Source organism: Cynocephalus volans, chromosome X, assembly GCF_027409185.1.
Source record: "Cynocephalus volans isolate mCynVol1 chromosome X, mCynVol1.pri, whole genome shotgun sequence".
NCBI lineage: Eukaryota > Metazoa > Chordata > Mammalia > Dermoptera > Cynocephalidae > Cynocephalus > Cynocephalus volans.
In genome coordinates, this window is record NC_084478.1 from 83,510,146 (window position 1) to 83,523,158 (window position 13,013).

A 13,013-nucleotide genomic window follows, 5' to 3' on the forward strand; every position below is an offset into this window, starting at 1 on the left:
GTTTGTTTGTTTTTAATTTTTATTGAATCAAAATTGATTATACATATTTTGGGGGTTCAACATTGAGGTAGGTTGATCAAATCAATATTACTAGCATGTATATGAGTAAAGGAGATAATGTGGATGGGCCTCATAAAATTAGTTGTTGGCTGTAAGAGCAAAAACTGAAGTTTTCTGGCAAAGAAATTTTGTCTTAAGACTGAAGTGTCACATTCTGCCAAGTTTCTAGCCTGTCAGTTTGCCGTACAGATTTTTAAGTCAAGACTGCTGCATCAAATCGTAATTATTCTTTATGCCCCTTGTCCAATCATACCCCTTTCCCTTTCCCCTCCCCCCTTAATCACCCTAGATTTCTTCTCTCTCTCTGAAAGAATAATGATTACTCTGTTGATTTGATGCCCAATGCTGAGAGGCATGATCAGGTCCCCCAATACTATCATACAGCAGATGTCTCTTCCCTCACTATGAAATGGGCTCTGTGGAAACAGACATCCTCCTCCTTTCTTTATCTCTGCTGGTGACTCTCTTTGTGTCAACTCACTCCAGTGGCTGGTGGACCATCTGCACAGTGGTTGTGGCATCTAGCCACCTTTGTGGCAGCCATGGTTGTTGTGGTGGCTGTGGTGGGCCACTCACATGGAGGAGATGTTTTTGGTCTGCTCCATGGTGCTGGCAGTGTGCTTGGTTGTGGAGACTGTCCAATCCCCAGTTCCATGCCCTGGGACCCCGAATGGGTCCCAAGGCGCTGGCATGTTGTGCTTGGTAGTGGGAGGGAGGTTCAGTCCCCTTCTCCTTGCCCTGGATCCCCAGGCAGGCCCCAAGGTGCTGGAGAGGTGTGCCCAGTTGTGGGGGAGTCTGGTCCCCAGTTCCATACCCTGGGTCCCCGAGTAGGCCCTGAGGCACCGGTGCAGTGTGCCTGGTTGTGGGAGGCGGGGCTGGTCCTCTTCTCCATGCCCCAGGTCCCAGGGAAGGCCATGAGGTACTGGCATGGGGTGCCTGGTAGTGGGAGGGGGGTCTGGTCCCCTTCCCCATTCCCCGAGTCCCCAGGAGGTCCCCAAGGTGCTGGCATGGTGCACCTGGTTGTGGGAAGAGGGTCTGGTCCCCTTCTCCATGCCTTGGGCCCCTAGGCAGGGCCCTGATGTGCTGTCCCAGCATGCCTGGTTGTGTGTGTGGGGGTCCAGTCCCCAGATCCTTACCCCAGGACCCTAGGCAGGCCCCGAGGCACTGGTGCAGTGCCTGGTTGTGGAAGGGGGGGTCTGGTCCCCTACTCCATGCTCCAGGTCCCAGGGCAGGCCCCAAGGTGCTGGCATGGTATGTCTGGTTGTGGGAGGGGGCCAGGTCCCTGGCTCCATACCCTGGGTCCCCAGGCAGGCCCTGAGGTGCTAGCATGGGGTGCCTGGTTGTGAGAAGCAAGTCTGGTTCCCTTCTCCATGCCCCAGGTCCCAGCGTGGGGTCCAAGGCACCGGCACCATGTGCCTGGTTATGGGAGGGGGGTTTGGTCCCGTTCTCCATGCCCCGGGTCCCAGGGCAGGCCTGAGGCACTGGCGTGGGGTGCCTGGTTGTGGGAGGGAGGTTCAGTCCCCTTCTCCATGCCCTGGGTCCCAGGGAAGGCCACAAGACACAGGCATGGGGTGCCTGGTTGTGGGAGGGAGGTTCGGTCCCCTTCTCTATTCCCCAGGTCCCCAGGCAGGACCAGAGGCACTGGCATGGTGTGCCTGGTTGTGGGAGGGAGGTTCGGTCCCCTTCTCCATGCCCTGGGTCCCAGGGAAGGCCACAAGGCACAGGCATGGGGTGCCTGCTTGTGGGAGGGGGTCTGGTCCCCGGCTCCATACCCCAGGTCCCAGAGTGGGGTCCGAGGCATGGCACCATGTGCCTGGTTGTGAGGGGTGGGTCCGGTCCCCTTCTCCATGCCCCGGGTCCCAGGGCAGGCCTGAGGCACTGGCGTGGGGTGCCTGGTTGTGGGAGGGAGGTCGGTCTCCAGCTCCATACCCTGGGTCCCTAGGTGGGCCATGGGGTGCTAGTGTGGGGTGCTGGGTTGTGGGAAGGGGGTCTGGTCCCCTTCTCCATGCCCTGGGTCCCCGGGGTGGGCCCAAGGCACTGGCATGGGGTGCCTGGTTGTAGGAGGGGGATCCAGTCCCCTTCTCCATTCCCCAGGTCCCCAAGCAGGACTCAAGCTGCCAGTGAGGTGTGCCTGGTTGTGGGAGGGAGGTTCAGTCCCCTTCTCCATGCCCCACGTCCCACCATGGGGTCTGAGGTGCTGGCACTGTGTCCCTGGTTGTGGGAGGGGTGTCCAGTCCTCTTCTCCATACCCCAGTTCCCCGGGCAGGCCCCAAGGTGCTGGCAAGGTGTGCCTGGATGTGGGAGGGAGGTCTTATCCCCTTCTCCATGCCTTGGGCCCCGGGGAAGGGCCCTGATGCACTGTCACGATGTGCCTGGTTGTGGGAAGGGGGTCTGGTCCCTGGCTGCTAGCCCCAGGTCCCTGAGTGGGCCCCTAGGCATTGGTGGTGTGCCTGTATGTGGGAGTGGGGTCCTGTCCCCGGCTCCAATCCTTGGGTTCCTGGGTGGGGCACTGAGGTGCTGGTGTTGTGAGTGGTTTTGGTTGGGGTCCTGCCCCTGGCTCCATGCCTCATGTCCCCTCGGGGGCCCCAAGGCATTCATGGTGTGCCTGGGCTGGAACTAAGTTTTTGTCCTTTGCTTGCTTCTAACACAGGGGAACTTCCTGTGGGAACCAGTACTTTAGCTGGGTGGTTGAGGTAAATTGCTGCTTTGCTGCTGTTTCCCTAGGGAATACTTTTTGTGCAGCTCAGGGTTTAATGGTTGCCCTTATAGGCACTTCTGGCTCTCCAGATACTTGGTGCACCTGGGTTGTGTAGAAACTCTGATTTGGGCCTGAGTTTTTTCACTGAACTGCACCCCATGCAATTCTGCATTCCCAACCACTCTCCTCTGAGTGGTCCTATGCTGACTGGGGGGCAGATCAGCTGTCCTTGCTGTGTCCCAGTGTTCCTCCAGTGGGCCCATCTCCCCCACTGCCCATGCTCCAAACACTTCCCATGGGGTGGGCCCTGTGCTGGTCCCTTGCGATGACTCACCAACCTCTGAATGGCTCCTATTTTTCGGCTGTTCTGGCTCCTCGCTCCTGCATGCTCCACAGGAACCCTATTAGTTGTCTTGCTGTCCTGGGGGCCACCAAGCCCCTCTTCTCCCCTTCCGCCTCCAAGTAACTCCATCTAAAAGGGCACAGCTGTGGCTTCTGCCAGTTCCTGCTCCATGTGCTCCAGCATTCAAGTGGCTGCAGCCCAAAATGCTGAGAGCAGCTTTTTCTTTCTCTTGTCATGGTTTCTCCCACCTTCATGAGTTCCATAGGTCTCTCCTCCTCTTCACCTGAGCACCAGCAGACCCAGCCTAGCTGATGTTACATTTTTATAGCTGTAAATTGATTGACTTGTGGGAGAGAGTGACACTGGGACTGTCTATTCTGCCATCTTGACCGGATGTCCTAGTTTGCCATTCTTCACAGAAATAGAAAAAAGAATCCTAACATTCACATGGAACAATAAAAGACCTAGATAGCCAAAGCAATTCTGAGCAAAGAAAAACCCCCCAAAAACTGGAGGTATAACACTACCTGACTTCAAATTATACTACAAAGCTATAGTAACCAAAACAACATGGTAGTGGCATAAAAATAGACCAGTGGAACAGAATAGAGAACTCAGAAATCAATTCAGAGACCTACAGCTGACCGATCTTTGACAAAGGCACCAAGAACATATATTGGGGAAAAGACTGGCTGTTCAATTAATGGTGCTGGAAAATTGGACACCCATATGCAGAAGAATGAAGCTAGACTTGCACCTCTTGCTACATACCAAAATCAACTCAAAATGGATTAAAGACTTAAGTATAAACTTAAGTAAAACTCCTAAACAAAAACATAGGGGAAACACTTCAGGAAATAGGATTTGGCAAAGACCTTATGAATAAGACCCCAAAAGCACAAACAACAAAAGAAAAAATAAATAGATAGGATTATATCAAAATGAAAAGTTTCTGCACAGCAAAAGAAACAATTGACAGAGTGAAACAACAACCTACAGAATGGGAGAAAATATTTGACTCATGGATTATTTAGAAGTATGTTTAATTTCCACATTTCATGGTTTTTTTGTTCTTTCTGTTATTGATTTCTAGTTCGATTCCATTATCGTCAAAGAACACAATCTATATGATTTCAATTCTTTTAAATCTGTTGAGGTTTGTTTTATGGTCCAGAACATGGTCTATCTTGGTGAATGTTCCATGAGCACTTAAAAAATGTGTATTCTGCTGCTGTTATGTTGAGTGTCCTAATATATGCCAATTACATACTGTTGGTTGATGGTATTGATCAGTTCTTTTATATCCTTGCTGATTTTCTGTGTAGTAGTTTTATCAATTGCTAAGAGTTGAAGTGTTGAAGTCCCTAATTATAATTGTGGGTTTGTCTATTTCTCCTATCAGCTCATAATTTTTTTTTTTTTTGAGGCTTGCTGGTATGGGGATCCAAACCCTTGACCTTGGTGTTACCGACACCATGCTCTAACCAACTGAGGCTTGGTTTTTTGATGTGTACACATATGGGGTCTTTAAGTTTTCATGTGGATTGATCTTTTTATCATATGTAAGGTTCTTCTTTGTCTTTATTAAAGTGGAGTATACTATAAAGCAAATGTATTTCACAGGGCCTCCAAAGCCCTGTAGTCTCAGGTTAAGCCTAACCTTTTGGGATTAGATATAGAAATGTTAACCTTGCAAAAGACAGGAAACTTTCCCCAGGCTAAAGTCTCTGTTGTAAGATATAGAATTGTAACACAGCAAGATTGCTGACTCAGGGACAGACAAGTTAGTTGGTTGATATGTAAAAATGCTGGGGAAACTGCTGTAGGGAAAGAGAATTTTTGCTAAGATCAAGCTTTTGTTAGTGGATCGACTTAATCTTTTGCAAATTGCATTATGGCATGTCACTTTGCTTGTTTCACTGATGTTACCAGCCTCTATTGCTAACCCCCACCTATGTTCTTTTCCTGTAACTTCCTGCTCTGAAGAATAAATGCAGGGCAAGAACCCCAGTTCATGGTTAATTTCAAAAGGAAGGAATGCCTCTCTCTTGAGGGTTCCAGGAAATTAACCACTTTAGGTCTCTCACTGCTCGGAAGAAATGGGCTTTGAGTAATCCTTTTTGTGGCTCCATCACCCAGAGGAAGAGAGGTGACAATCTGGGTGAGGCAAAGCAACAAATAATATTCCTTGCTCTGAAGTCTACTTTAGCTAACGTTTTTGTAGTCACTTCTGCTATTTTTTAAATTAATGCTTGCATAGTATACGTCTTTCCTTCTTTTTCTTCCAACCTATCTACATCATTGAATTTAAAATTAGTTTCTTGCAACCAGCACATAGTTGGGTTGTGTGTTTTAAATCTACTTGGCCAATCTTTGCCTTTTGAGTGGTGTGTTTAGGCCATTTACATTTAAGGTGATTATCAATTTGTTAATGCTTAAGTCTGCCATTTTATTATTTGTTTTCTGTTTGTTTCCACTGTTTCTTGTTCCTCTCTCTCTCTCTTCTTGTCCTTCTATGGGTTATTTGACTGATTTTCACAATTTCATTTGATTTATTTATGTGTTTTGGGATGTATTACTTTTATGGCCTTCTTAGTGGTTGCTCTGGTATTACAGTACACTTATGTGAATTATTACAGTATTCTGGTATCAAAGTTTACCACCTCGAGTGAAGTATGGAAACCTTACTTTCACTTAGGTCCCTTTACTCTCCTCACTTAAAAATGTTATTGTCTTGAGTAACAGATGGAGCTGTAATTTTTTTTTGCTTCAATCTTTGTATATGATGGGTTTGGGTCCCTCCTCTCCCCAATGTTGAAATACTAACTCCTAGTACCTTAGAATATGACCTTATTTAGAAATAGGGTCATTGTGGATGAGGTCATACTGGAGTAAGCAGGACCCTTAATCCAATATGACTGCTGTTCTTATAAGAAGAGGAGAAGAGACACATAGAGACACACACAGGGAGAGTGCCATGTGATATTGGAAGCAGGGATTAAAGTGCTGCAGCTATAAGCCAGTGAACACCAATGATTGCTACTAGGAAGAGACAAGGAAGGATTCTCCCTTACCAGTTTCAGAAGGAGCAAGACCCTGCCAACAACTTGATTTTGAACTTCTGGCCTCCCAAACTGTGAGATAATAAATTTCTGTTGTTTCTAATCACAGAGTTTGTGGTACTTTGTTATGGCAGCCCTAGGAAACTAATACATATTTTGGTACTGAGAAGTGGAGTGCCCCACTCTCTATTTCTCCTCTCCTCTGATGCTATGAATATTGGATATTGTATTATTGTCTCACAGGTCTCTGAAGTTTTGTTCATAAGTTAAGAGTAGTAAGGAGGGGAGAGGAAAGTTTGAAATGAGAAGACAAAGTGATATAATTATTTTGGAGAATGGGAGCAAAAATTTATTAGGGGAATGTGGTGGATTGCTAGGAATAGAGTAGGATTGTATTGAATTTGCATTTGATATTTTTCATCATAAAATTAATGAGATACCACACACTATACCATGCATCTTGTACATTTTGTCATATATGGGATGTCTCTGTGTGTGTGTGCATTGTTTGCATGTGTGTGTGTAACTCGTCAAGCCCATGTATAACTATATACTCAGAACTGAGAGTAATCTATGTTATTTTCCTTTTAAATAACTCATTTCAATCCAAGACAACTATAATTTATTAAGGTTTGTGGTGTCTTTTACAAGGCTGTATTATTCCATTTTCCAGGTGAAAAAAAAAAGTACCAGAGTCTCTTAAAATGTGTATTTCTTGGTTCCCTAGTCCTATCTTTTGATTTGGCTTCACAGATCATCTTGGTTAAAGTCAGTTCACCTGATCAATATGAGCCTGTGTAAAGCTCTTAGTTTCCCATTGGTGACACACATGGGCCACATCATAGAAGGCAGGCAGGACAGCTAAATAGTTAAGTGCTATTCTATGAAACTGGACAGTCTTGGTTCAAATCTTGGCTCTATCACTTATTAGCTGTGTGACCCTGGATGAGTTACTTAATCTCTCTACGCCTCAGTTTCAACAACTGTAAAATAGGGGTAATAACAGAACAGACCTCATAAGGTGTGAGAAATTAAGTGACAGGCATAAAGAACTAAGTATGAACCTTGTCAAATAGCTTGCTGGTCATTTTATCTTTCAAGGGCCACTTTTGTTCATTCCTTGGACAGCGTCCCACTGAGGATCTCTGACTGTAGCTCTCCTGATGGTGGTGACACTTCTCAGTCTGCCCACTTCTTATCCCCTCCCTCAGCCTTAGTCCATCCCACACAGATCATCTATAGGGCTTATTTTACCTCTTTTGGGCAGCATTCCTTTAAAAAGTGATCCCTCTCTAGCTACCTAACTCCTAGACAATGTCTTCTCCAGGAAACACACCCTATTGGCTTGCTCTCTCCCCATTTACCCTTCTTTGGCTCTGCTGTGGAACAGGCAGTAAAGCCATGGCCCTGAACCTCTAGTCTGCCCAGGTGTGAATTAAATACTAGTTTTATGCTTTCTAACCTCCAGGGGCCACTTGTTATGCAATTACACCTCCCCCGACCTTGAGTCTCCTATCTCTTGGCTTGAAGTGAGGGAGTACACCAACAATTCTCCAAAGAAATCCTCCCACTAGGGCTGTCCAACCTCAACTCCTTACATAGATGGGAGTTGGGTGACAGGCTAATTCTGTTTCACAGTACTCTTAGCATGTCTTTATGGGTGGTCTAGCACTTCATCCAAGAATATTTGGGGTGGTAGTATTAGGCATTCATGTTCTTCACCATATATTTAAATCTTTCCTCCTTCTTGGCACAGAATAGGATTGCACATCCCTGTCTACCATGAGGTCAGATAAAGCAACGTGACTTGTTTCATCCAGTGAAATATGAGTGAAAGTCTTCTAGTCAGAAGCTTTAAGCGCCATTGTTGCAGTGGCCATAAAAGTGTTGAGATGGATCTTTCCTAAGCCTGGGACCCTAAATGACAAGGATGAGCAGAGCCCCCTTGCTGATATGCATTAGTAATGTTATATGAATGAGAAATACATTTCTGTGTGTCAAGCCACTCATATTTTGAGGTTGTTTGTTTTCACAGCAGAACTTAGTCCACCCTGAAAGGAATATATTTGACATTTATTTTTGTTGGTGGTTAGGCCCTCCTTGAGAAATTCAAGAAAACCGAAAGACTAACATTTTACATTCTGCAAAGTTATTATTATTATTACTATTTTTATTACTATCATTATCATCTTTACATTGGAACTTGTGAATTTGTACTGTGTATGGAAAACAGACTGATCAAAGAGTCAAGGAGGCAGAAAACCTGATTTCAAGTCCTGGCTACAACACTAACTTTATGTATCTGAGCCTTCTAAATTTTCCTCAGATATAAAGCAGAGGTGTATACCTCCCAGTCTACCTCACTGAACTGTTTTAAGGATCAGTGAGACCATGGATAAGAGAGGGCTCTCACAACTCTAAAGTAGAACACAAACATAGCATATAAAGCTGTGGCTCACACCCCAGGCTGTACATCAAAATGACCTGTAGGCCTTTTTCAAAGGTATAATGTAAGATATTAAGAGGAAGATGTAGAGGACGCATTCAGTTACACATTATTCCTGCACTCCTATGCAGTTATTTATGCAGTGAAATGTACCAATTCCTTATTCAACAGAATAATTTATGATGGCTTTCAAGTGATCAAAAAGCCTTTCAGGCATGTATGATCTATGTTCAGGACTATATCAGGTCATGTGAGAAATACTAGAGAGGTCTAAGGCATGGCTTGTGGCATCGATCTTGTATTCTTTAAAAATGCTTAGAGTGGTTGTTAAGTGTTCTCACTACAAAATCATAACTATGCGAGGTAATGCATATGTTAATTAGCTAGATTTAGCCATTCCACAATGTGTATATACTTCAAAATATCATGTTGTACACAATAAATACATACAGTTTTATCCGTCAATTACAAAAATGAATGAGTTTTCAGCAGAAAAATGACAAGATTTTTTGTTTTTTATTTTTATTTTTAATTATTATTAGCTTATTCATTATTACAAATCATGATTTTTCTTTATGCCTTTTACCTGACCTGTCTCTCCCCAAACCTCCCTCCCCCACCATCTCCAGTAATTTTAGGTTTGTTCTCTCCTTCTGAAAGTTCAATGAATTATTGTGGTCTCTCTCTCTCTCTTTCCTTCTTTCTTAGCACCCAGTTATAAATGAGAACATGTGGAATTTCTCTTTCCTAGTTTGTCTTATTTCATTTAACATAATTTTCTCCAGACTCATCCACGTTGCTGCAAATAGTAGAATTTCATTCTTTTTTATGGCTGAGTAGTACTCCATTGTGCTTATATACCACATTTTCTTTATCCAGTCATTTGTCAATGGACACTTAGGTTGGTTCCATATTTTGGCTATTGTAAATTTACAATTTGGTAAATTTACTAAAAATTTTTGAAGTGTACAATTAAATGGGTGAATTTTATGGTATATGAATTATATCTCAATACCGTTTTTAAGAATCTATCATTCAGACCTCCATTTCTCAATCACCTAGGCAGTGGGACAAGCAGAGTAAACCATGGCTATGACGTTAAGAATGACTGATTCCCAAAAGTTTTAATTTTCTCTATTATGGAATCAGAGGAAAATCATTCACCCCTCAAATAGTTCTTTCCAAATAATTAATAGAAAATATTTAATTTTAAGAAGGGTAAACTATTTGAAAGTTATTTTTATTATACCATCAATAGGAAAGGCTAAAATGGTCAACAGGACACATCTGTGAAAAGTCAGTAAGTAAATGCAAAGTTACTGATTTGCAAGAGAGCAGATGGTGCCCCATGATTTACTTGATCTGTTGTAAATCTACTTTCTCATTTTGGTATTTCAATACTTAGAAAATATCTGTAAGTAATTTAAATTTAAACATGTAAAAAGAACTTCTGAGATCTGCAAAACTGTACCTGCTTAACTGAGCTTATGTAGTGAGAATGTTCTCTTCATTTAATTTTAAGCTTAAAATGGGAAGAAAGGAAAGTGTGCTTGTTTTATAAGAACCTGAGGCAAATTTAATCCCCAACACTCACTTTTTTGAGGGTATCTGGTAGCTGAACTATTAATTGGGTAACTCTCTTGTAAAATGCAAAGTGATTGGTTTGTTTCATTTCCAGAACTCTGTTAAAGAAAAAAAAAAAAAAAACTCTATGAGAAAGTATAAAGAACCAGATGCACATTTTAAATATTTTAAGCTCTAAGATAGTTTGATACATTAAGTTAGGCTGATATAAGTTACTGGACATTAATGTTTATGTATTTTATAACTGGAAACAATACCTGAGCTGGTCTAGCTACCAGAGGATAAAAATCAGGCTTTTCGAGATGAACTCAAAACCCAAAACAGGTAAAGTCTGTTTGCACTTTATGTGAAGAGTGTGTTCATGAACTGCTTACATAATTCAAACTTGGTATAATTCTGATGAAAGAAGGAAGGTATTTCTATTTAATTTCTAAAGTGATACCAAAATGTGGCAATAGCATAACAGGTTATCTTTTACATACCTGCCCACTTTGAAATTAATTATGCTCTTCCTGATGAATTTTTTATTTGAACTATTTCAAAAGTTGCACATAGTCAAACTCTCAATGATTTGTAATACACCATCTCAAATTCGCATAGTTAATTAAAATGTGACCAGATAGAAACACATGAAGCCTTGCTCTCTGACCTCATCTCTCTATTCCTTTCCAGGCATGTTGGCTGTCTTCTAGTTGCTTGAGCACTGCATGCTTCTTCCTGCTAAAGTTCCTTTGCATGTGCTGTTTTGGGGATGTCCCCCCTTCCCACCTCCAGCTTCCTCTTCACTTAGGTAAATCCTACTCATCGTTAGGGTGCCAGCACCAGTATCATGTCAAGTTTCTTTGTCAGTGGTTCTCATAAAAGTATGTTCTTTTCCTTCAGAGTTCCTATTTTAGTTTTAATTATATGCTCATAATCAAAGTGCTTTTTTGATTAATGTAAGTTTTAGGAAGAGAGATTCAAAGTCCCGTTTTGCTCACATGACATCCTTAGTACCTAGCACAATTGCCAGCACATAGTAGGTGTTTGATGATAATTTGTTAAATTAATTGAATAATGAACAAATATCCATAGTTGCTTCAGTGAATTCTAACTTAGCCAGAGCAACCCAGATAATACATTGAATCGAGGGGTTTTAATTAAAAGGAAGGGCCCTCCAATATGATAATAGCTAATATTTATTTATTTATTTGGCAGCTGGCCAGTACAGGGATCGAACCCTGGACCTTGGTGTTATTAGCACCGCATTCTAATCAACTGAGCTCACTGGCCAGCCCCTAATAGTTAATATTTATTGAGCATTTTATACATGTACCAGCCACTATTTTATTTTACATTATTTATTCATTATTTTTTGGTTTTCTTTTTCTTTGTCTACATTCAGCTTAATTCAGATGTACTGCCTGAATGACCCAGACATACCAAAAAGTCCCCACTCTTTCCCATTGGTTTTAAAAATGAAATCTTCACGTATAAAACTGAAATACTAAAGCATTATTTTAAACGTTTTATATGTGCATCCCATGTATCTTCTCAGACCACAATGGATTAAAACTAGAAATTAATAACAAATGAAACTCTGGAAACTATACAAACACATGGAAATTAAACAGCATTCTACTTAATGACATATGGGTCCAAGAAGAAATCAAGCAGGAAATCAAAAAATTTATTGAAACTAATAAAAACAATGATACATCATACCAAAACCTGTGGGATACTGCAAAAGCAGTATTGAGGGGGAAATTTATTGCATTAAATGCTCAATTCAGAAGAATGGAAAGATGGCAAGTGAACAACCTAACACTTCACCTTAAAGAACTAGAAAAACAAGAACAATCCAAACCTCAAGTTAGCAGACGGAAAGAAATCATTAAGATCAGAGCAGAACTGAATGAAATTGAAAACCAAAAAACAATTCAAAAAATCAACGAATCAAAAAGTTGGTTTTTTGAAAAGATAAATAAAATTGACAAACCATTAGCATGGCTAACAAAAAAAAAGAAGAGAGAAGATTCAAATAACCAAAATTAGAAATGAAAAAGGCGATGTTACAACTGATTCATCTGAAATACAAGGAATCACTCGAGACTACTATAAACAACTATACGCCAACAAATTTGAAAATCTGGAGGAAATGGATAAATTTCTGGACACACACAAGCTCCCAAAACTGAACCATGAAGACGTAGAAAATTTGAACAGACCAATAACAATAAAGGAGATTGAAGCTGTTATCAGAAGGCTCCCAACAAAGAAAAGCCCAGGACCAGATGGATTCACAGCAGAATTTTACCAAACATTCAAAGAGGAATTGACACCGATTCTTTACAAACTATTCCAAAAGTTTGAAACAGACGCAAATCTCCCAAACTCATTCTATGAAGCAAACATCATCCTGATACCAAAACCAGGTAAAGATATAACCAAAAAAGAAAACTACAGGCCGATATCCTTGATGAATATAGATGCAAAAGTCCTCACTAAAATACTAGCAAACAGAATACAGCAACACATACGTAAAATTATTCATCACGATCAAGTGGGATTCATCCCAGGGATGCAAGGTTGGTTCAACATACGCAAAACAATAAATGTGATACACCATATTAATTAACTCAAACACAAGGACCATATGATCATCTCTATAGATGCTGAAAAAGCATTTGATAAAGTTCAGCACTCATTCATGACAAAGACCCTCTATAAGTTAGGTATAGAGGGAAAGTATCTCAACATAATTAAAGCCAAATATGCCAAAGCCACTGCCAATATCATCCTGAATGGGGAAAAGCTGAAAGCTTTTCCTTTAAGAACAGG